The 23,515-nt window shown below is 37.1% G+C and overlaps 1 long non-coding RNA gene across 1 annotated transcript in view; it reads right to left on the reverse strand.

The window, feature by feature from the left end:
- The window catches only part of LOC308187607, a 73,524-nt gene that overhangs the window by 21,989 nt on the left and 28,020 nt on the right, over positions 1 to 23,515 (reverse strand). Inside the window, exons 2-3 of the long non-coding RNA XR_013944820.1 lie at positions 22,815 to 22,884; positions 6,110 to 6,184 (exon numbers count right to left, since the gene is read on the reverse strand). This is a non-coding gene — a long non-coding RNA (uncharacterized lncRNA). The remainder of the gene's footprint in view (positions 1 to 6,109; positions 6,185 to 22,814; positions 22,885 to 23,515) is intronic.

Raw genomic sequence — 23,515 nt, forward strand, 5'->3', positions numbered from 1 at the left:
ACAATGTATAATTCACTCAGGTTAAAAGAAACTCAATTTTGTATTCTTCTACTGCGTTTCAACTAATTATCTGCTTAGGAATCAAGTGCCTTACTTTGATATTTGGTAGAAAAATACCGGCACTAAGAGCTTCAGTTTATAAATGCAGATTGGCAGTAATCAAAATCTGTAAAGGGACACTTATTTTCTCAGAACCTTATTTCAATAACCTAATTCCTAATTTTTTTTCCTAAATGTAGGCAGCTGACATAACACAAACATTAATCATTGCCATTATGCTTAAACGCAAGACATAATGTTACTGAAATAACCTAATTGTTTAATGTGTGCAGTTTCCTAATCTTATATATGTATATATTTTTTTAATACAAATAAAGAAAAATTAGGAAAACACTTTTACAAACTGTTTAAGGCAAAATGTTTAAGGCACTGTACAAAATGTACAAAATGTTTTAGGCACTGTATCTTTTCAATGCCCCTCATTTCTATGTCCAGTGTTTATTTGGTTTGGTATCCCCACTTACATGATTATCCTACTCTTGGAAATTACTTCTTTAAGAAATAATGCAACATGATCAAAGTGAATAAAAAAAAAAAAAAAAACCACCATCACCACCACCAAAAAATTTTACACTAATACAATAGCTCCTAAAAACTTCAGAATCTTTTATGTATTGTAGTATTTATTTTAGTTCTTTATCGCTTTTTTTTTTTTTTTTCAACTTTCAGCCTGTGTGTATATCATGGAATGATATATGTATATATATATATTTTTTATTGATTGTTATCAATTTTATTAAGAAGACATGTAACTGCAGTTACTGCATGTAACTGCAAAAATTTGAGAGCTGGTTCAGTGTTAAGAGACTGCAAATATAGGATCAATACAACATTTTTACCAAAATGGACAGTAATTTTACAAAGAGTTACAGAACCTGAAGGTATTTTCCTTTTTTTTTTTTCTTTTTTTTTTTTTCTGTTACAGCTTGTCATCCTCTCTGAGATGACAACAACCCACAAGCCTTTGCAGTCAAGCCAAGCTCAAACCACTCCGAATATATATGGGTTTTGTAAGACAGGATTATTAAAAATAAATGCACTTAGAGTCATAGTTTTGTATCTCCTTTACTCCAAGCCATCAACAATCTTGTTAATCAGACATTTTAAAGAATTAAGTATTGGTGCTGTTAAAAAGCATTTGTAACATGCTTCTCTCAAACCACACCATTAGGCAATTATTTCACAAAAAAATAAAAAAAAGATCTGTATATTTTCTTAAACTGTAGAAGTATAGGACTGTTTTTCTCTTGTGCTTGCTACAACAAGTCAGAAACTATGAAAGCTGTTGATTTTGTTTCTATGTGAAGCTCTTTCTCCAAGATGAACTTAATCTAAAGGGAATTCAAATAGAAACTAGCTGTACAAGTCCAAAACATTTTACCCAGAATATTCCAGCATAAGCAAAGCTAACAGCATTTTCATATTTTTAATTCAAAAATCCTCACTCACTGTGTTCACATTTATGTCTGTTCACTAACAATTTCGTATTGTTGACTATGAGACAAAAACAAAACTCAAAATTCTAAGTCCCATGAGATAGAGACATTTTTGTGGTTGTAAAGGAAAAATGCATTTTATGGGTGAAGTGGTAATATTATTACTGTTACTGTTACTGTTACTGTTACTGTTACTATTACTATTACTACTATTACTATTATTACTACTACTCTTATTTCCCTGCACAATGCAGATAATACATTTTTTTTCATGGTGATCAATTACAATTTTTATTGTTGTTGAGTGAATAATTTCACTGCTTGGGGAGATATTAAAATTGGCAGTTGCTTCTAAACATTAATTCTTTCACTTATGAGTTTCTGACACACGTAGTAATAACTAGAATTTAATATGATAATAATGTAAATTTGATCTTTTTTTTGTAACTATTTTTATTATTTATGATAACAAGAACAGAGATAGTTTACAATATTAGTTTTCTGTGCAACTCTTCCTACTTTTTTTTTCCCTGTATCAATTATGTGAATGACATTCCATGGTTTTCTCTGAAATTTTAGTCTATTTTTTTTTCAAACTGTTCAGGCTTAAAGTTCACTTTCCTTACTTTCCTCTGAGCTCTAGTTGAATAATTTCAGTTAGATAAACAGAGAAATTTAGACATCTTTGTATTTTTCCCTTCATGCATATCCAGGCATTATAGGTGTCCAAGGGAAATAAGCATATTTGTACCAAGAAAGAATCATAGAATGGTTTGGTTTGGAAGGGACCTTTAAAGATCATCTAGTCTACTCCCTGCCATGGGCAGGGACATCTTTCACTATAGGACACTTCCAGACATCCACAACTTCTCTGGGGAACCTGTTCCATTGTCTCACAACACTCAATTTTTTTTTTTTCCTTAAGTGGAACCTAAATGTTTAAAATCATTACCCCTTCTCCTATCACTGCAGACTCTGATAAAAAGTCTCTTGTTCTGTCTGTCTTATAAGGCCCTATACGTATTGAAAGGTTGCAATAAATTCTCCCCAGAGCCTTCTCTTTTCCAAGCTTAACAAGCCCAACTCTTTTAGCCTTTCTTCACAGGAGAGGTATTGCAGCCCTAACCATTTTTTGTGGCCCTCCTCCAGACCTGCTTTAACAGGTTCATGTCTTTCTCACGTTGAGGACCCGAGAGCTGGAAGGAGTACTCCAGGTGGGTTCTCACAAGAACTGATTCTCACCTGACTCTCTTACTGACTTATGCATAGTATTAATTTAACACTTGAAAAGTTAATATTCTCTAAAGAAAGTAATTATTTCCCCCATAGTCAAGATAAAGTGATCTATTTCCCATGTAGTTTTGATTCCCTTCTAGAAATGTGAATTCTAGCTCTAAAGTATGAGGCTGTGCAGCCACAAGCAGCTATAAGGAGGACACAGCCCATACTTACAGGATGATCCCACACCTGCTCCCTTACCTTACTCTCATAGATTGGAAGCAAGTATTTTTTATTGGACTTTGATTGTATGAACTGGGTGACCAAGTCTGTGCCTCTAGAATGTACATTAAAACCATTCATCAAACAACTATCCTCAGTGACTGGTTATGGAGATAGTAATTAAATAACTTATCATAAATAGTCCACAATGTGCTAAAAGGACAGAAAAGAATACTACTAGGCTGAATTCTTTTTTATTACAGAAAAGTAACCAGTTCTGGTTAATAATGCCTTTTTAGAAGGTAAGTGGATTATCTAAGGTTTTGTCTTTCTTTGCTTGGTTGTGTTTTCCAATGATTAACTAGGGTACTGTTGCTTTTATTTACCTTATTCATTGAGGAATACTTGTAGAAACATCAGATGTACTATGTAAATGAATCTACTTTATAAAGGCTAATCATAAAGAAATAATGAGCCATGAGATGCCAGAAAAAAAAAAAAAAAAGTATAGTTTTCCTATCACTTATTTCTATTTGAAACACTTTTAATTTTTAAGCATTTTAATATGATTACACACACACACAAAAAAAGAGATTTAAATAAAATATTAATTTTTGGACCAATTGGAACTAATTTGTACTGTTAATCATTTTGTAGTAGCCTTATTTCTTCTGTGATATATATATATACAAGCAATTTATACATAAATGAGTAATTTGTTCTCCAGTACCTGTAAATGAAGTTGTCTAATGTTGATGTTTGGCATTTATAGTCTTTAGACACTGTGCAGTCTACTATAGTCTTGGGTTCTAAATTATCTCTTAGTGTAGAGAATTTCATACCTCAAAGTAGGCACCTAGTATTATATATTCTCAATTAAAAAGATCCCCTTCAGCAACTAAACATCCAGTTCCAGGTCAGCAATCTCTCAAATCCACTGTTCCACTAAACTTGGAGATGAAGAGTTTGGCCCTCTTTTACTCAGCAGTCCAGAGCTCAAAGCACTTCTCCAGGAGAGAAGAAACTGTTTTCAAACTTTTGTGTTTTCTGATTTAGGATTCTGATTGGATCAAAGTGTTCAGGTTTGTTGGAATTGTAAATAAGTGTCCTAACCATTGAGGTGCTGGATAGTCTGGTATGAGTTTGTCTTGAAGTACTTTTACTGTATATAAATTATTAAATATCCACTAGCACGTCAATTGAAAGACAGGTGTCCCCACAGCATCCCAGGGGAGTAGCCTGAAGGGATGCAAGACACGGACTCCTGATGGCTCTTGAATAGCAGACATTTATTGCCCTTTTTCACTACTACATATACTTTCCCCGTAGCCCCACACCCTGTCCACGTGCCCGAATCTGTCATACAATTCATTAGAGACCCTCAGACACGCGCCTTGAGCCAGCCAGCAATTGGCCACTGCCCAAAGCTCATCTTTAACACTGTAGCCAATTTACTTTATCTCGACCTTGCTTAAGTTTTTGTTTCTACCGCTTATTTCCTCATTATCTCTAATTCAGGGATGCGTGAAACAGCGCAAAGCTCCCTGCGAATTCTTTTCCCACAGGAGCCCAATCATCAAGTCGTTGGACATTCTAGTTTGAACTCCTCTTAGAATGCAATTGACATTATTTCTCTTTGTATAAATAAATAAACTGAATTTGTAACCTGACTCTTCCATATCCCAGAAGAGAACACCAAACAGCAGGCTGTACAATCAGGTTTGCAGTTTCTCGTTTTGTCCTTCTGTCTTGTTGAATGTTTGATTATTTAATAAGGAGGAAACAGTCCCAGGTGGAACAATTACTATTCATACTAAAATAGCCAATAGTCTAGACTTAAAGATACTACTTGAGATTTTTAACTCTTTAAATTCAGTTGTTTTTATAAATCAGACAAAATAAGAAATTCATGGTCCTAAATACCATGATTTGGGCCAAATTACAATTTCCAGAGAAATAAAGTATCAATTATAACATACAACTGAGCCAGTTGGCATGAAATGATAATGCCTGTTCTGAGAATACAAGCCGTGTTTTGCAAAATGGAAGATTCAGAAGTAGCTGGGCAACGTAAAGATTGTTTAGGTTTATGTCTGCAGTATGGGATTTTACTGTCACAAAGTTGAGTGCTTATGACAACATGACATGACAACTGAAAAGTAGACAAAAGGTCATTAAGTTCTTTATCTAGACATTGCAGTGTGTGTTTTTTTTTTTTGTTTGTTTGTTTATTTGTTTCTCTTGAAGTTGAGTTACTCTGTGGCTAAAAACACACTTTGTGCTGGACAAATTAAGATATGAATAAGAAGTAAAGAAGGGCCATTGAAGGAAACCTGAAGAGCCTTAGAGGAATAGGAAACAAACTGGTGTGAAAGACCTGTAACACTCCTATAGGAATTCAGTGGGGCCATAAGGCAGACTATAGCAATAGAGAAGGAAGTAAGAAAATGGAGGCAGTAACTGATTAAAAATTACTGTTTTTTAAGACCAAGATATATATGCAACACCAATAAACAAATAAATTGAAAGTATACTTCAATAATCTCACATCCTTCAAAGATTGTGTCTATTAATCATAGATAAGAATGTGCACCTTGACTAGGTACATATTTTAGATATTCTTTTTGAGAATTAAAAAAAAAAAGACATTTTTGTAGTGAAACATATACATTCTGTACATGGAATTAAATCAAAACAGAAGCAAGCTTGAGTAAAGAGAAGGAAGTATTCAAGACTACAGTGTTAAGTATTTGAGACTGATATGTGATTTTACAAATAGGGTTAAGTGGGCTGGCAGCATTAATGGCTGTATGTATCATGCATAATTGTCTAAAGTACAAAAGTTTATCAGGCAACTGTCTAAAATGTCAAATTTTGTCTACAGGTAAAGAAAGAAATCATAGCTGTAGCATTCTGGATGACTGTTCCTAACTTCTTGGCCTCTGGTCGGAAATATGCCAGGACTACCAATTGCCCAAATAAAAGGGAATTTGCTATCAGTTTGAATTGGGGTTTATGGAAGTCAGAACCCATGTGAGAAATTGACTTTCTTGGCTTTTCTCAGAGGGAGAGACAACATGAACCACATTACATTTCTACTGTGATAGTACATGAAGAATAAACAGTTTTATTTCTGGTGTTATAATGTAAACCAGCCAGAAAAGGACACTTACTTGAGCTGAAAGAAGCAGACAGGTTTTCCGGAGGGAATTGGACAAACGAACTTACTTCAGCCACTTCCAGCATTTCTGAAAATCAAATGGAAGTTTGAAAATTAATTAATAATTACAATTAATAATTTAAAAAGTAAATATTTAATCATAAGTATGTGGCCAAACTGCAGATAGCATTCCCTGAATTATCATTAGACAGACACCACAGAAACATAGGTTCAGATGCTCAACTGCTGAACTGTCGTGAGCAAGGAATGCTGATCCAGCAGTTTTCTTAGGTCACCTCACACTACCTCAGAGCTCCTTTGGCTATTTCAGGCACATATTTCAGCAACAGGCCGTGACCAGATTCCCAGTGGGCTCTCTGAATGTTTTGCTGCACAGCATTTTGGTCTGAAAGTTTAACAGGGTAACACATCAGAGGAAAAATGAAGAATACACAAAAAGAGACATGGGTATCTATCTAAAGTGATAATAATAAATTTTCAAATAATTGGTGCATAATGGCTTTTTAAGTATCAGTTTCCGGCCACACACAGAAATTAAATTAAGCATCCTTTAAGCATCCCTTGATTCAGAGGAAAAATAACGATCTAACTGATCCAACCAAACTAAAACTAGGAACTAATAACTAAAAATTAAAACTTATAATTAAAAATAACAGCTGTGAGTTTATCCAATAAAAGCAAAAGACATATTGTCAAGAGCACAAAAGGGTTATATAATTAAGAAATCACATGACATTCCAAATTTATTTCTTTAATGTGTATTTTTCCAAGGAATAAATCCAAAACACCAACTTTTATTTTCTTTCAAGGATAATTTGAATATTTAATGTTTAGCCTGTTGAAAACACCAGTTTACAGTTATATTGGGATGAAATTTCTCTAGTTTTTTTTGTCGTAATTTCAGACTTTTAGTGACCCATTTTTACAGATCAGTGCTTACACAAAGCCAAGGACTTTTCAGCTTCTCATGCTGTCCTGTCAGTGAGGAGGCTGGGGTGTACAAGAGGATGGGAGGGGACACAGTGAGGACAGCTGACCCGAAGTGACCAAAGGGATATTTCATACCATATGGTGTCATGCTCAACCATAAAGCTGGTGGTGAGCAATTTTGTTGTTCATCACTGCTTTTTTTTTTTTTTTTTTTTTTTCTTATTACACTGTCCTTCTTTCCCCTGATGCGTTCTCACATGTATAACTCTTTTGATTCTCTGTCCCATCCCACTGCACCACGGAAGTGAGCAAATGGCTGTGTGGTACTCTAGCTGCCTGCTGGGTTAAACCATGACACTTATCAAGACAGCTTGGGGAAAAATGGAACTGGCCAACTGCAACAACATCAAATGCATAAATCACATTGTCTTGCCACTGCAAAGTCTGTATCCACCACATCAGTAACCATGGAGCATATGCCTTCCAGTAAGTTGCAAGGAAACAGGATTATTTATGTAAGGAGCAGCATACTGCTTTCATACCTGCTTTCAGCCTGCATGCCTTTTTTTCTCACCTCTGAGTAATATAATTGATCCTACTGAAATCAGTGAATAATACGCCACTATCAATTCTTTAAATTTATGTTTCTGCATTAGATGCTTCCAGAGGCTTGAATGGTGTCATTTTATTGGCATACGTATGTATCTAGACTGTTCCATTCTTAATTCCCATTATAGGAGTATTTTGGAATTACATAAACAAATTTATACTAGGGAGGAATAACCTAAAACTGAGCAATTGGGTGAAAGGTGTCTTGTAGTACCTTGTTAAGACCGAATATTTGGTAAAATATTGTAGTATAGTAGAGTTACTCTAACAAGTGATTGTGTCATTTCACTCATAGTTCTAACAGGACATCTATTTTTTTAAAAATAAATATTTTTTTTCATTCTCAAGTTAAAATGGAATTACATATTCAAGCATTTTGCATGTACCTCACAGCCAGGTAAAATCACATAAACAATTTTCAATACTGAAGGTGATTTCTCAGTATTCCACAAATACATCTTAGTCCCTTTCACACTCAAGGCCTGAAAGGTCTTGAAACAATTCAGCATAAGTTGCCTTTGAAACATATTTTAAGGTGATTTTTACAGATGTTTGAAACATATCTGGAGATATTAACATACAGTTTTATGGGGACTCACTGATAGTTGCTGAAGAGCCAAACGAAATACATAAGGAAGTATGTTAGCACAGACCAAGGCAGAGCTAAAAAGAGCAGTTTGACCTAACGCTAAAGAACTTGGTTTGTGTGTTGGCTAATATGGTGGTGTGATACTCTGTGGCACTCCTCCCATTAGGATAAACAAGAAATGGGTTATATTAACTTTGGAAAAGCACCGTGAACCACCTTCAGTGCTCAAGCTACTTCATTCAGAGGCACCTAGAGTATATCTAAAAACAAACAAACAAAACAACAACAAAAATAAACCAAAGTGCAACAAAAATAAACCAAAGTGCAGACATTTGCAATCTCTTCTTTTTTTTTTTTTTTTTTTTTTTTTTTCATTCACTGTCATGGAAACATTTATTCTCCAGGTGCATGAGACCAAACTACACCGTCACTTTCCTTGGCATTTTTCCATATTTATTTTGGGGCTGGGTAGCATGTGTCTTTCTCACATAACTGGTACTACAAACTGCTACATAAATTTCTTGGCAGGCTGCTATACAATGAAAATACTGTATCTTGTCTTTCAGTAGCCAAACCAAAGCTTTTGAATGCCAAAATCCAGGTAGAATGTAGTACAGAGTCATTATTAGAACTGAGACTTGTGCCAGTGGTACTTACAGAGTACACCCTGCACCAAGTCTATACACAGATTTGTGTTTCCATGTTATATACCATAAGCCTAAAGCCTGTTGAGATCCACTGATCAGTATTTGCCAGTATAAGTCTTCCCATCTGTATTTGGCAAGGACATTGAACTCCTCTTTGAACATGGACATTGCTTTAGGTTATCCATGCTTATAGCACTTGCTGTCTAATGTGCAAGCACATCACACCATGTATATTCAAACCATGTAAATTACACAAAACAAACAAATAAAACATACACATACAAAACAAACATACAGCAGCAACAAAAAACAATGCACAGAAACATGAGTGCTGTCTGCCTCAGTGACATTTCTTCCTGAAAGAAAACTGGAGACTGTGGCTGATCTGGCCTGGCTTACTGCCTATTTTTGTGAAAAGCTTAATTGGAAGGGATATGACTTTGAAAGCCGTAAAGATTTGGAGGTCTTGTCTACAGACAAGATTGATTATTCCCTGGTCTGTAGCTATAACTGCTGCCATCTTCCAAGGGACTTAGACAAAGAGTTTTGTGTTTTGAATGTGAATATAACAGCAACAGGACATATACTAACAGGCAACTGGATCCACAGGAAAGCACAGAGCCCCCTTATTAAGAGATGGCTATGTATACCATATCACCTAGCATTAGAGACATTAGCTGTCCAAGTTGAGCTTTTATCTATGCTCAGTGGCAAAAATCCTAACAGATTCTTTTTGTCAATAAAGATATACCATGGAACTGAGCAATCTATGTCTCTCTGTGGACAATTCAAGAATGGCTTTGAGGCAGGAGCTAGCTACATCATGTGGTCAGGTGTATATCTGCAGCGGTCCCTGGATTGATGGGCAACCCCAGTCTCTCACTGTGGGAGAAAATTAGCCACAAAAATCTGATGAGGCTGACATTGTCTGCAGAAATGTAAAAAGATCTCCATAGACATATTGTCAAGTCCCACAGTTGGGACACGTATGAACTAGACTGATAGTTCCTGATCCTTGACTTTTGGGGAAGTGGTATATATCTTAAGGGTCTAAGAATACAGCTAGAAAAGTTGGGAAAGTTGACCATACTGAAAGATATTTTATTTTTTTAGTGCTGGAAGATATATTTTTCCTTAACGTATGATAAATATAGGGACAGAGAGGTCTCCAACATTTTAATGACGATACATTCATTGGTATATTACTTTTTTAATGTAAATACTTTCATTATCCCACTATTTCCTTGTGATCTCTTAACCATCTTCCTCTGATTATGCAGAATTTTACAAAGATGTAGGGTATATTTTGCCCCGAATACCAGGGTCTCAGCTTATTGTGGCTTGTAGGTGCTACTGAGATACAAATACATTCCAACAGAGTTATTAACATTTTTATACTTTGCCCAAGATCTTTCATTGACCCACCTAGTGACACATGGAGTAGCACAACAGCTTAAAGTGATGTTTATACAAGACATTAGCGATCCCATTAACATAATCACTGCAGCCACTTTTCTCTGCAGCAGCTGTGCCATCACAGAGTCTCTTCATTTATATAGATTGTAGCAGTAACAATAGGTAAATGCTGACAAGGAGAAAAGGAGATGCATGAAGAATGATGAACCTCTGAGGTTATAGGAAAGTGGCTAGCTGCTTAACAGGAAATTTGGATACCAAATTGAAAGTAAAGTTTAATTTCTGCCTCTTATCTAGTAAAGCATCGCAGTCAAATGTTTGTTTTATAACTTGTTCTTATCTGATTTGGGGGGGGGGGGGGTTGAATGTTTTCTGTTGACTGACATTTCTTCTTTCTTCTAATATTGATGTGGATGTTATCACCTATACAAACTGTTATGTGAATGTGTTCAAAGCCTGTAATAATGAAGTATGTTTGTAAAATGTATCAGCAATAACAACAGTAAACCTCTGGATTTTATATGTAAATTTTGACCTTAAGCTAATGTCATTTGCTGGCAGTCTGGTTTCTTTTTTTTTTTTTTTTTTAAATGAAAATGCTTCAGCCATTTCTCCTGAGCTTTTACTTCCTAATGTTGTCAGAGGGCATATTCAAGACAGGTACAGGGACATAACTCTTGCACTAGGGAAGGATGAAGTATATCCACCTTTTCACAAGGTCCAGCCTCTCCTCATTACGTGAGGACATTGATTGCTCTAGGGAACCTGCTTTGGCAGGGAGGTTGGACCCGATGATCTCTTGAGGTCCCTTCCAACCCTTACAATTCTGTGATTCTGTGATTGATTAGGTTAGATTGTCCACTTCTTCCCTACCAGCCACAGGTGGAATACAACTATCTGGTAACCACTTCCCAGGATAATATTTTACCATGCCAATGGTTTGACACAGGGCTTATGTGGTGGGATGAAGTGGAATCATGACTCTCATCATAGTCAGCAGGAGTTTTGCCATTTTTCTGACTAGACAAAAGATTTCATCAAAAGATTATCAGGGATTTTTTTTTTCTGATGTCTTTTTATTTTAAACAACAATATAACTTGATTCTATACTTCTTTCTGTGTGAAGACCTTACACATTTTATTAGACATAGTAGAACTGTTGTGGTTTAACCCCAGTAAGCAGCTCCAGTACCACACAGCTGCTTGGTTACATTTCCCCAGTGGGATGATGGAGAATGTGAAAGTTGAAAGAGAGAAAACTCATGGATTGTGATAAGGACAATTTATCAGTTAAAGCAAAAGCTGCCTGTGCAAGCAAAGCAAATAAGCAGTTCATTCACCACTTCCCCTCCCTGGCAGATGTTTTGCCACTTCCAGGAAAGCAGAGCTTCATGTTGCATAATGGTTACTTAGGAAGACAAACAAAAGAGTTGGACACGATGACCCTTGTGGGTCCCTTCCAACTCAGGATATTCCATAATTCTATGAATGCTGAACGTTTCCCCTTCTTTTTCCCAGCTTGTATTGCTGAGCATGATGTCATATGGTATGGAATATCTCTTTGCTCAGTTTGGGTCAGTTGTCCTTGCTGTGTCGCCTCCCAGCAACCTGTGCATACCCAGCCTCCTCACTGTCAGGGCAGCATAAGAAATGACCCTGACTCTGTGTAAGCACTGGTCAGTAAGAACTCAAACATCGTATGTTATCAGCACTATTTTCAAGGCAAATTCAAAACATAGCACCATACAAGCTACTGTGAAGAAAATTAACAGTATCCCAGCCAAAATGAGCACAAGAACAAAATAAACAAGTTTTAATAGGTACTGCCTTCAGGAGTAATGGCAGAGGCTGTGGGATCAGCTTTGCTGAAAAGGACCTCAGTATGCTGGTGGGCAGTAAGATGAGCATGAGCCTCTGCTGCCTTGCCAGCCAAGCTGGCCAATAGCTCCAGCGTTAGCAGGAGTGCAGCAGAGGAATGGATTATCCTGCTTTACTGAGAATTGGATTTTTTGTCTGAAGAACAAAAAGCTTAAGGGGAGAGTAAATAACAGTGTTCTTTTATCTACACATAGGTAATTAAAGAGATGCTAGAGATGCAGAGAAAGCTAGGCTTTCTACTGAGGTAGCCAGTGAAAGAAAGTCAGTAGACACAAAGTGAAACAGGAGAGTTTCCAACTATACAATTTGGTGGGGGGGAAGAAAAAAAATTCTCACCATCAGAACAATTAAGCATTTGAATAAGCTGCCCAGAGAAGATGTGATGTTTGAATTCTTATCTCTGCTGAAAAAAATACCTAAATATCTTATCTGATTACAGTGTTTGAACTCTGTTTTGGACAGGAAGGTGGACTGGATAACCTCCCGAGGTCCATCCTGGTGTGAATGATTCAGTGTTTCTACATTTTTTACAGCTGTTCAATAAGGCTGATTTGACTCAATAGCATGAAATGTCAGAAAGCACTGGTGCTCTGAATGATTATCAAAATATAAGCCGAAGGAAATCAATGGAAGTCATACGCATATATCTTCAGGAATAGCTGGTCCTAATAAAATAGCATTTATCAATAAACCCCAGGCAACATAGCATTTTTTAATATAGATGTTTTATCTATTCTGTCACCTTAGTGTGAAATGTTTCAATTCACCTAGAATCCAGAATTTGATTTTCATTTTCCTATTCTCACAAAGATTATATATGACTTCCTTCAAATTTAAAATGGTTTCTTATGGTCTATTTAGATGTAAGGAGACTCATTCTTGACACCGCAGAAACTAAATTAAATTTATGTTGTCAGTAATCTTTGAAGTGTCAGTTTTACTAATACCTCCATATATTTGCAGAATAAGTTTTTTGATTAATTTTTGAATCCTCAGTAAACCTGTATCAATGCCAAATGCTACTTTGATTTCATACCTATCTATACTCTTATGTTATTAACATAAATACCTAAAATACATACATTGCATGACTGAAAAGCAGCCTTTTGTTCTTTTATGGAGTTCATTGAGTCACATTAACTCACATTTGTGCCAATAGTGTAATGGTCATGCAAGCAAATATCATTATCAGGGCCCTGACTGAGGGCCCGTTTGTGACGGTCCCTGCTCAACCCACCCTGGGGTGTTTCCCAGCCAGGGCCATCAGTCCCTGCCACAGTGATGCTGTAGGAGTGCCAGTCTCCAGCCCCATCCCTGGCCTCATCTAATTTTGTCACAATTTGGTTTCCTGGATGGCCTCTGGACCTGGCTCATCTCTTGCCGTATCTGGGACTGTTGATACACCCAGTTCTGTCCATCATGTCCAGACCCCATGGGACTGTGCCCTTTGGTGAGGGCACGGCCTGTGCTTGGCTCTGGGCTGCCTGTTCCTTGTGTTGCTGCTGGCCCTTGCAACTTCCCAACAACTAAATGATTAATAGCGTTTAAGGTTACATCCTGGCAGGAGGCTAAAAATCCCAAGAGGTCAGTTTTTAATAGTCAGCACAGTACAGCTGATTCAGGGATAAATAAATAAAAATTTATCACGTCTGATGTGACAGGTTTTCTTCTTCTTCTTTTTTTTTTTTTTTTTCTCTCTTATTGGAGAGCCAGTCTGATATTCCTGGCACTAGCCAGAACTGGATATCTAAGAAAAAGTGTAGTACCAGGCTGTTAAATGAAGTGAAGAGCATGATAAGCATAGTAACCTCCTCCAGCCACTCCAGCCCTGGACTGCTCCTGTCCTCAGCCCCGTGTCTGGGGACCCAGTTGGGGGGTGCAGCTGCTGCTTTCCCCTTTGCAGGTTCAACTGGTAAATCTGAGCACATATCCCAGAGACATACGAATACACACAAAGACAGGACATGACCCATCACAGTCTGCCCTGACAAGGGCTGCCTTCAACAACACTTACACACACAAGACTCATATTAAAACATACAAAGTCAGCTAAGACCCTTTCCTCCATTCCGGCTGGTAAAGATAGAAATTCACTAGTAAAGGCCCATACACAGCACTCTGCAGATTCACACCCACCCACACATTCGTGGATGCTTTGTGTACCCAGCACAGCCTTTATGTCTGTCCAGCAACCCTGTCCAGATCCTGGACCTCGTACACACTGTGCAGGTAGCCTACTCACTGGCTAATCCAAGCTGAAGTTCACTGCAAACACACAAGTACTCACGCACTCGTCCCTCATGCACACCACATTCACAAGCTCCCTGGGTATACCAGCACAGTACCAGGACACAAGGCCTCCACTACTCACTGGCTGGTTCAGCTTAAATTTTGCTAGCAAAAAGACATGCAAACCACACACACTTGGCCCAACGCCAGCAGCCAGCACCAAGCTCATGGGCTGAGACCCACAGCCCTGCTCCAGTCACCAGTACGGAGTAGAAGACCCCACTCACTCTGGTAGCTGGCACCACTGGGGGTGCCCATACTTCTGGTCTGATTCCAGCAACTGGCACCCAGTTCACTCACACACACAGGTCTCACCAGTAACTGAGGTGCACACCCACAACTCACTTTAGTAGCTGGCACCACAGTATGTGGGACTCCTACACCCCTGGCCTAACTCCAGTAGCTGGCACTAAATTCCACTGACACTGGTCCCCCATTTGCTGGCACTTAATCCTTTAGTGTAGCATACACACATATATACAAGCCCACAGTCACAACAGTTCCACCCCCACCAGTTCCCCTTGCTTTGAGAACACACGCTGCTCCTGCCCCAGTGGCTAGTAGTAGGGAACTCCGCTCACTCTACTAGCTGACACTGAGAGCCCTCCAGGTGCTCCAGTAGCAGGCACCACAGGTTCAAAGTCTGTAGGACCCTTTCAGATCCAGATGGCTATGACCCTTGCAACTACCAGCTCTGGGATCCCCATTTGCTCCAGTAGCTGTCACCACAGGCCTGGGCTGCGAGCTCCCCTGGCTTGACTCCATTAGCTGGCACTGATGTTTACTCACACACACAGGTCCCCCCAGTATCTGGCACATAGCCATTGCAGCACACATGCACATGGGAGAGCGAGTATGAGTACACACAGAGAATGTCAGGAAAATACAGAATGAGAAAACATACAAGGACTGGACAGACTGCAGTATTCATGCACAGGGCTTGGCTAGTCCCATTTTACACACAGCAGGCCCTTTTATACCCTTTTCTACCTATCCCTCACCTCTTTATACTTCCTGCCCCCCCCTTTCCCCTGTACCCTCCATGGCTTTACAAAGCTGTGCAGTTTCTGCACCCTGCCAGTCCAGGGCTCCTTGGTTCACAATCTTTTCAGCTTAATCAGCTGGTTTATCCTTCCTGGAAGTGACACCTGTAGCTTGTTAGCCCACCAATTAGTGTGACTGGGACATTTGTTTCTTGTTATTTTCTTCATTTTGGCTTTGTCTGGCCTGTGTTTCAGGATTTTGCTTATTGTTCTCCCTTCTTTCTATCATCTTGAACCAGAGATCCTCACTTAGACAATCTTGCTTGAATTAACATTCCCACATTCCATATTTTTCCTTATAAATGAGTACAACTGACCAGGACATTCTGTTCATTGCCTCCCAACTTAGCAGTCCTCCATCAGATAACCCAGTTTGAATAAACTTCCCCACATTCTCACACGCCCTCATCAAGTAGTGTGACTGAACAGACTTGGTTCCTATTGCTTCCTCCCTTTCTTGCACTCGAAAAGATCTTAGACCAAATACCCTTAAAGGAGCAAACGCTTTCCTTCTATATACTTTTACACAGGCAAGCAGAGTGTGACACTTCTGGTACATCTTTCATACAAAATTTGTGTCTGAAAATAGTGGAGACAAAGGTTTCTCTGAACCTTTTCCATGAATTTGTCCAATCAGTTTTTGAACCCATGTAAAGTTTTCATGTCCAAGCCATCATGACATAATGAATTACAGAACTGAAGAATGTGCACCTTTTGTTTTCAACCTGTCACTGAAAAATATGATTTGATTCCTGCATTCTCTTTGAGAAGGAGGGAATAATTAATATCTTTTCTGTGCAACACAGACTTTGATATATCTCTTTTGTGATAAAACAAGGACAAAGAATCAAGAGTCCATGTAACTTCTATTTGTGTGGAATTTGCTCAACAGCTCTAGTCACCTCAGCTACTCCCAGTTAAAGGCCTCTACAGTTATACCTTTCTAATAATATTCTTAACTGTTAGAGATTAGTCAGAACTGGACCCAATATTTAAACTGTAATTATGTACTGGTATAATGAAGTTTTATGTTTTGTTCTCTGATGTTCTTGTCTTGTGTTTTGATTTGAAGACAAGGTTGAGGATTTTACCCCCATAGAAAGAGTAGTTGGAAACTGTGACTGCCCTGGCCCTCTGCTGAGTTTTCTCATTGCTCTGGAAGTTCTGTAAATCCCTGTCTGTAGGAATTATCTCACACGATTCAATGCAGTTAAATATTTAGCATCTCAGATAAGACACTTTTCCAGGTTGATTGTACAATGAAGAAAAGCAGGCACCTTCTGTCAGCTGCTAAACCCAGGAAACATATTCTGTATGGGTCTGTTTACTCCATTTTTTTGTAGAAAGATCAGGATAGACGATTTAGATTATATGACTAATTTTTAGACAGTTGAATTTAGGTGAGAGCAATCCCAATAGTCATATGTTTTTTTCTATACAGATTCCTAAGGGTACAAATCTATGCTTATGGGCATGGTGAAAGATTTCATAGACAGCTTTATTTAGTTTTGAAAGGTTGGTATGCTGTACTTACTTTAAAAGACAACAACAACCCCATGCAATGCTACAGGCTTGAGGCAGAGATGCTTGAAATCTGTGAAGAGGAAAAAGATCTGGGAGGTCTGATTGATGCTCACCTGAACGTGAGCCGGCAGGAGGTGTGCCCAGGTGGTCAGGAAAGCTAACGGCATCCTGGCTTGTATCAGGAATAGTGTAGCCAGGAGGACCAGGAAGGTGATCATCACCCTGTACTCTGCTGTGGCGAGGTCACAATTCGAGTCCTGTGTTCAGCTTTGGGCCCCTCACTACAAGAAGGACACTGAGGCCCTGGAATGTGTCCAGAGAAGGGCAACGTAGCTGGTGAAGGGCCTGGAACACAAGTCCTGTGAGGAGCGGCTGAGGGAGCTGGGGTTGTTTACTCTGGAGAAGAGGAGGCTCAGGGGAGACCTTATGGCTATCTACAACTACCTGAAAGGAAGATATTGGGAGCTGGGGGTCAGCCTCTTCTCGCAGATAACTAGTGATAGGACTAGAGCGAATGGCCTTGAGTTGTACCAGGGGAGGTTCAGGTTGGAAATGAGGAGACATTTCTTCTCAGAAAGAGTAGTCAGGCATTAGAACGGGTTGCCCAGGGAGCTGGTGGAGTCACCGTCCCTGGGGGTGTTTAAGGAAAGGTTGGGCATGGTGCTTAGGGATGTGGGTGACATTGGTAGTAGGGTGATGGTTGGACCAGATGATCTTGGAGGTCTTTTCCAACCCTAACGATTCTATGAGTCAATGAAAAAAAATGCACTTTTTTCCGTCTAAGTTTTCTCCTATTGATGTTCAATTTTTTCTTATATCTACATAATCTTTCTCCTACCTAACATGTAAGTTATAGGCTGCTAAGGGACTGATTTCTTTGTTTCCTTTTTTGTTTGCTTTGTACAGAATAGTGTATTATAAATTGATTGAGAACAAGTAAGAATCTGGGCATCCAATCTACCCTTCAGTAAATCTTGGAAATATTTTACTAAAAGGTTGTAACTGAACAGAGAATATCAAAGAGCCCTAAAATACCTACAGTCTTCTTCAGACTGATGAGTAAATTGAATGCTAGAGTATACATCTTGTGCAAGACCTCTGATGCTTCATCTGCAGGGTGAAAACTTTGCCTTGCAAAGGCACATTTTAGCTCAGTGCAAAGTCCATGCCACTGGATGGACAAAAGTATGTAACTCTGCATGGAACTTGAGCACATTCCTAAAGGCTGAGATACAGCAGGCACATTTCTTAAAAGTATAAGAATTGAATCATACTAATCTTTTCAACATTTCTTATTGTACAGTAAACAAACAAACAACAACAACAAAAACAGTTTGTTTATGGCAGTGACTGCTTCCTGGATGTATGTAATTCTTCATATATATTATACTGAGATCCTAGCCACCTAATTCAGTGCTTATTATTCTAAAGCCTAGGCCATTTAGTACATCCAGCCTTAAATCTCAAAAGGCTTTTGAATATAGAAGAATTTCTAAAGTAGAGTAATACAAATATTACCACAAAGGAACATTCCGTATCCTTATTATTAAAGAAAAGATGGTTCAAAATACCTTAAGAATATCTTAATCCTCAAGAGGTCCAATTATGTTTGCAATAATTGCAATGTCAAAAAAAACAACAACAAAAAAAAAACTTTTTGAAAGCAATCCTGATGAACATGTATCCCATTTCAGTATGTTTGCATTGTTTTATTTCTAAAGTAATATAAGGTATTATAATGAAAGAATTTAAATGTAGGGAGATATCTAAAGAACTCAGCTGTTATTTGGAAATACATGAAGTCAGTTGCGTTATTACAGCGGAAGGAAATGGAGATCACGTCAGTGCTTGTTAGGGTCAAAATTAGCTTCATCACAGAACTGTTCCTATATTTTGATTACTTGCAAGATACAACTTCTTTGAGGTTCTTCCTCTCCCTTTCCAACTTCCTTTCTAGTTGTTTTTTGTTATCATCCTTTAGAGTAATTTTTCTTTTATTGACAAAACATACTAGTGAATAATATGTCATAATTCTTACCTTTCTATCTTTGTAAATAGATGTGTTAAACCAATTTAATAAGAATAATACCTTAAAGTTCGTCCTTAAACCAAATACCATCCAGTGCTTTGATAAGTTCAGAATTATGTCTCTTTTTACAGTTCTCATATAATATAATGCATCATCAGGGCATCTGTGCCTCTTCACCACTTGCAGCTGCTCCAGCAGTCTGCAAAGGTTCTTGTGACAAAGCATAATTTTGTGTATTTTTGAGTCTAGCTTAGAGACAGAAATCTGTGCTCTGAAAACCTATGTCTCTTAAAATGTCTTTCATTATCCATTTCCAGCATTACCTACTTCTTCATCATTGACCCGAATTCCTCTCCATCTAAGCAGTAGCTACCTACACAAATGGTTTGTTGTTTACAATGATATCACTCTTCCTGAATCACTGTCTAGAAAGCCTTTGTGCTGCAAAGGTTGCTGATGCTCATAACTGTTCTTCATTTACCTCAGCTGTGTCATGAATGTCTCAGATTAAGCCTAAGGAGCTAACTTTTTGCTTTGAGCTTTTTTACTCATTGTATTTTATTCATTTTTAACATCTTTCTTTTTCACATTTCAGTTTCCTATTTCCATATGTTTTCCCAGTAGTGGAATGACCATTTTGAAGTGCTACCTTCTTAGATCCATTTAGCTAATGATGTATAAACATGAAGAAAAAAAATGAATTTGTCCTTTCACATTATAATTAGGAAAGAAAAGCTGGACTTTTCATTTTTTCTATAGATAACATCAGACCATTCTAAAAGAGATGGCACAGCAGTCTGATTAGAGTTATTACTTCCTTTAAACTGATTTGTATTGTGATATACTGGTAGCCTTTGCTGTTAGCATCACTCCTTATTCTCAGGAGATGTCCAAAGGGCACCCTTCGGATTTTCATGTTTCAAGATGATGGAAATCTATTTTCAGCTTCCAAAGTCAGAGCTGCTTGTGCAAAAGCTCTTTTAACTCCTTTAATGAGAGATGTCAAAATGAAAGGATATATGTGGTGCTCACATCTGATAAAGGTTTGACATCCCTGACACAGAAGTTTTAAAACACCTTTAGAAAACAGACAGGGAAAAAATTGTTAAACCGAAGATAGCATATCAGAGACCAATTAAAAACTTAGATAGAAAAAGAAATCCATCTGCTTGTACAGAAAACATATATGCAGAGACATATTTACTGATTTTTATTTATGAAATGTATTTTTATTAAAGAGGAAATTTGATTTAAATCAGAATGTTATGTTTGTAATAGCTATACATTGTATAATATTACAAAAGTATAACATTCAGAAATATGAAAAATCATTTGATCAGATTTAAGGATAGAAGCACACCTTGCCAATCTTCTAAATGGTGGTTTGCAGATTTACAAACAAGAAGTCAAGCATTCTGAGTAGGAAAGCGGAGAATCACAATTAAATAATACTAAATATGAGAATTTTCAAAACATAATACCAAATGAGGTTTCACTTTTGTTGTTTGAATCTTTTTTTTTTTCTTTTTTTTTCTTTTTACTTCGAGATTTACCTATTAGAGTAAGTGATCTACAGTGGATTTGGCCTGGGAAGAGTACAGACATGCTCTGTCTGAATGTGCAGGGATGGGATCAGGAAATCCAAGGCACAGATGGAACTGAGCTTGGCAAGGGATGCAAAAAATAACAAGGGATTCTGTAGGTACATTGGCCAGAAAAGAAAGGACAAGGAGAGTGTACCCCCTTTGATAAATGAGAAAGGAGAACTGGAAACAAGCCATTCTATGACTCTATGATTTTAATTGTATAAATTTTCAAGACCTTCAGTTTCTTTCATGCCTGCATATATTATTTCTTCCATAAAGCTTGATTCAAGCTTTACTTGAAAGCAAGGAGTTTTTCATCAGCTTTTGTGCACTGTGATCATTCAGATGTGATGCTAAAATCAGTGGAGCATATTTGGATTAATGTTGACTGTGTAATAGGTGGGTTGCCTATATATGGCTTTTTAAGGTAAAAACAGTGAAATAGATTTCTTTGAACCTGTAAATTCAGTAGTCCATTAATGTGGAATATTTTCAGAAATATGTGATCTCATAATGTTCCATGTGAGTACACTCATTAGTCACACATATTGACTTAATAATCCAGACGAACTGTTTTCAAGGGTTGAGTTATCTGTGAACTGTTTGCATACTGTTTAACTTGACTGTGTGTTAGTGAATGGCTTTGTAATAGTTTCTGCTTTCCTAGAGAATAAATGAACATTTTAAAATAACAATACATTTAAGAGGATAAACAAAGCAGCAGAAATTCTTCACCATAACATAAAGCTGAAAGTGTTCTCGTGATCTTTATTTCTTTTCGACCACCATACGTTCAAACATTCAATAAGATCAGAGTGAATGCCTTTAATAACAGTCAATAAAATGTAATGAATTTTTAATGTACTAATTTTGTTCCCTCCCCCCATTTGACTATTTTAGTACGTTTCTTCTAGTATGCTGAAAAATTGTATTTTTTTTCATTAATTCTTTGTAAATTGTCCTTTTTGTTGTATAGGTCTTCCAATGTACTTCATTAGACTAGACTACAGAAGTGTTTTAAACACAAGGCAGACAGAAACATCATTATTATAATCTACTGAAAAAAAAACAAACATATTTGCCAATTTTGCTACTTAAAAATCAGATTTATTTTTTTTCTGAAATAGTCTATGTACTTACATTGAGTGTCATAAAGTTTAGCTAAAAAAAGATAGGAAAACAGCACAAATGTGTTAGTTTCTAATCTAGCCATTTTTAAAGTGAGACTTTTTAATTATCTATTTTAAAACAAACATTTTTTAACGTTTTTGTCAAAACAATTTATTTTTAAGGGAGATTACCAACAATATGGAATGTCTTCTTTAACCCCACATATTTCTAATTAAGCAGCAAACAAGTTATAACAAGTTACTTACAGATGTAAGAACAGTGATACACGTATATTGGGTATAGTTTGTACTCAGATAAACCCATACAGTTCAAATCTGTCATCTTTTTCCAAGCATAAATCATTGAAGACAAATGCCCATATTTTCTGCTTGGAGCTGGGTCTATTACATTACATTTCCTTCTCAGTCAAAGTGTCTTTCATCTTCCTTTCACACAGGTCTCTCAAGTGAGTATAAAATGCTACTGATATTATAGTATCTGCATTATACACTGAGCAAGTAATAAAACATTTCTATATTTTTCAGCTGCCACTACAAAAGCAAAACTACACAGGAAAATGCACTTCAGTAACCTGCATGTCTCAAAAAATTAAAATATACAAAATACACTAGAGGATCAGAACAGTCAAGCTGCATAAATGTTATCCTTCATAATCTAGATCTGTAAATGCTGGTGATCTTCCAAAAAAAATAATTTTGTGCCAGAATACTTGGGGATAAAAAAAGAAAGCTATATAACAGTTCTTTTATGGCACCAAGGGGAGCTTCAGACCTTGATTGCAAGGCTCATTTTTGTGTGTATAGGTCCATATGTCATTGCCTTATATTCAACATGAGCTCTATCAATTCAGCCATCACTTATCATGAACAGACATGCACAGAAACTCTTTTTCTTGGTGATGATTCATTTGTGCAATCTCACACAGCCATTTTATTTCCTGCTAACAATTTTGTCATGTTTGCTCTTAGGTGAACTGTGTTCATGGACTTTTTTTCATCTTTTTTGGTTTAGTACTTTGTTACTTACAGTTTGAAAAGTGAGTTCATGGCATAGTTCGTTCCAGCAGAGCAGTTTCCTACTGTAGTGTGAGGGTATTCTAGGAAATAGAGATCAATGATTTCACTTATCTCCAGAAGAAATAAATAAGATTACCAAAAATTAGATTAAACTGGACTCGGGTAAATAAATTAAATTTTCCCTCCTGAAAATGAGGGTTCATGACTACATAAGTAGCAGAAGGGCTGTGCTACACTTATTTGGTGGAATTATTTTAAGTCAGGGTTTTAATTTGATAAAATAAAAACATTTATTGACCAGAGTTCAAAAATAGAATTTGCATGGTAATTATTGTATTATATGTCTTCAGATGTTGGTAAGAACATCTCTCTTCAAATTGGAAACTGAAGACACAGTTTATGGTTGTATATTCAAACTGAGCAATAGAATGTTATGTGAATGAATAGAGTGTGTGATTTTAAAGTAGTACATGTCCTGTCCTGTAAACAGTATAAATTTAAATGTATAGGAATAACTACGATGCAGTTAAAGTGATTGGAACCGAAACAAATCTTTTAAAGTATGCAATGCCACCAACAGAATACAGGTTCTAAAACAGTATTCTGTGTCTAAAATAGTATGATAGGAAAGGGGGAAATTATGTCACTAGGTTAGTGAAGTCTTAGATATTCTGTTTCTGCTGCTTTTACCGAAGTTTTCACTAACAAATA

The sequence above is a fragment of the Anser brachyrhynchus genome, assembly GCF_964034855.1.
Source record: "Anser brachyrhynchus genome assembly, chromosome: 1".
Lineage (NCBI taxonomy): Eukaryota > Metazoa > Chordata > Aves > Anseriformes > Anatidae > Anser > Anser brachyrhynchus.